Here is a 2956-nt window from a genome sequence, read left to right on the forward strand (position 1 = left end):
TAGTAATAACTAATGTTGTGTAGATATATCAAATGTACTGTGGACAAAACTAATATAGGGTAGGCATACTTTCAAGTGCTATATAGTCATAACTAATGTGGTGTAGACATATCATATGTAGTGTAGGTAAAACTGATGTAACGTAGGCTCACTTTCAAATGTAGTGTAGGCAAAACTAATGTAGTGTAAGCACACTTTCAAGTGTCGTAAAGTCATAACTAATGTAGTGTAGATATATCCAGTGTTGTGTAGGCAAAATTAATGTAGTGTAGTGTAGGCACACTTTCAAATGTTATGTAGTTATAACTAATGTATTTTGGACATATTTAATGTAATATAGGGACACTTTCAAATGCTGTATTGTCATAACTAATGTAGTGTAGAAATATCTAATGTAGTATAGGTAAAACTAATGTCGTGTAGTCACTTGAGACAAGCTGGTGTATGTTTTTATGTATCATGTATATGTATTAAACTAGTATTAATCATCTTATGAGCATTGATTATGCTAGAAAAAATAACCGCCGAATACATTAATGTCTGGTTTAATTAGGCCAACACCACAAAAGACATGTATACCCTTTTTAATTAAAAATATGTCATAAATATGTGTCTTTATTTACGATAATGCCATTTCTATTGTTGACCATTGATTGAACACAATCAATGGTCTAGATTCATTTCTCGCACTTCTTGCTATAGTATCGCTTCTCGCATGATTCATCCCCTATATATATATATATATATATATTATAAAAAATGCTTGGCTCGTGAGCTAGCTCGAGCTCGACAGGTAGCTCAGGCTCGTTTATAGAACGAGCATAATTTTAGGCTCTGGCTTGTTTAGGCTAGGTTCAATCGAGCTTTTTCACAAGCCAATCTCGACTAGCTCACAAGTGTTGATATGGTTGATTTTAATAGGTTATTATCGATTTTAGATAAATAATTAAGTCGGCTACACAAGTTTGTGTCCATATTATTTACATATTGAAAAGTTTTTATTTTTCTTATTAGGTACCTTGCATGAAGATTGAAGATGATGAAAGAGGTTAACGAGTGTGCTGAAGTTTTTAGTTTTTATTCAAATATTTGTTACTTACCTTTTTATATGATTGATAATTTGACTTGACTTGAGAGTTATTAGACATTTAATATGCATTTGGAATGTGATTTGTATGTGTTTAGAATGATATCGAACCTTTAGTTGTGGTAAAAATATTATGATATCTATATTTGAGGGCTTTATTTTATTTTATATCGTTGAGGTGCCACTAAGATTCCAAAAATTTGTGGCGGCCGTAAAAAAATGCCACTAAAGGCATTAAAGTTTGTAGTGATGGACAAAATAGTGTCATTAAAGACCGAAGGTTTGTAGTGGTAGTAACAAATAGTGCCACTAAGAGTCAAGGTTTAGTAGCGCACAAAAAGGTGACACTGCTACCCAAAATTTGTAATGGTAGAAATAAATGGTGACACTAAAGGTCCAAAAGCTTGTAGTGGTAGACGGAAAAAGTGTCACTATACAAAATGTTTTTAATGGCATACAAAAAAAATGTCACTAAAAGTCCAAAATGTATTTAATGGCATACGGAAAAAAATGCTACTAAAACTCCAAAATATTTTTAATGGCATACGAAAAAATGCCACTAAAAGTCCAAAAGGTTATAATTGCGTACAGAAAAAAGTGCCACTAAAAGTCCCAAATGTTTTAATGGCATACGGAAAAAAGTATCACTAAAAGCCCAGAAGTTTGTAGTGGCGAACGAAAAAAAGTGCCACTAAAAGGCTTTAGTGGTGGCGCTTCTAGTGTCACTTTTTTTGTGTGTCACTCATTCCAACAAGGTTCTTTAGTGGCACTTCTTTGGTTTTTTGTGACATTTTTTGTGTGCTATTAAATGGCTTTTTATTTGTAGTGGTTAGTTTTGGTCTTTATGTACTTAGTAGCAGTATTAGTGGTGGCTTGTGCTTAAAGCCCTTTTGTCAATTTACTTTAGTAAATTAGATAATGGTCTATTGATATTTGAACTGATACACTTGTGCATAGGAAATCTACTCATCTATATATATAATTGTCTACATAAAAATCCTATGTGTCGTGATATGGTTGCTTCCCACTCCCTCTCAAGCCACCAGATTGCTTCATTCCTGAATGGTTGCTTCTTATGCATTTGACCTGAATTCACGGGTATAGGTCTTACCAAACCCGGATAATTCTTAGACGGGTTTTAACATCTCATTTATTTATAAAACCTTTCATCATCAAATAATAATTTTCGCGGGTCATGGGTCTCATCAAACCGGATAATTCTTAAACGTGTTATAACATCTCTATCATTTGTGAAACTCTTTAATCCTCAAACAATAATTTTCATGGGTCATGGCTCTCACCAAACCCGGTTGACCCTTAAAACGGGTTATAAGATCTCATTCATTTGTGAAACCCCTTTAACATCAAACCTTAATATAATTTCTCTCATCTACATATTCCCTGTCGCCGGTCTATCCTCTCCATCACCGGTTTACTTATGATTATCACCCACCGTCATCAACCTCCCCTCTCATGCATCAACCACCAACGTAACCTAAATTAACCGCCCCTTTTTCATAGGACAAATATTTTTTTTCATGTTTGTTCGTTTAAAAAAGAATCAGCATATTCGTGTTCGTTTATGTTCGTTCGTTAAAAATTTAAGAAACCTACACATGTTGGTTGAAAGAGCCCTAACGTTAAATAAATATAATTAACGTAACAAACTACTATATAATATTAAATTAAAAAAAGCTACGTTAAAAAATAAAACAAATTATTACAAAATATAAAAATAACAAAACGATTAAAAACAAAAACCTAAAGAAAACCTCCGTAACACGGGTATATAATATAATATATATAAACAAAATCTTTAAAAGCTCTCTGGTTACTCCCTAAATTCTCTCAAGCCACCAGATTGCTTTA

The sequence above is a fragment of the Bidens hawaiensis genome, unplaced genomic scaffold (genome assembly GCF_021521415.1).
Source record: "Bidens hawaiensis isolate Kalapana, Puna unplaced genomic scaffold, B.hawaiensis_p1.1 tig00015123_1, whole genome shotgun sequence".
NCBI lineage: Eukaryota > Viridiplantae > Streptophyta > Magnoliopsida > Asterales > Asteraceae > Bidens > Bidens hawaiensis.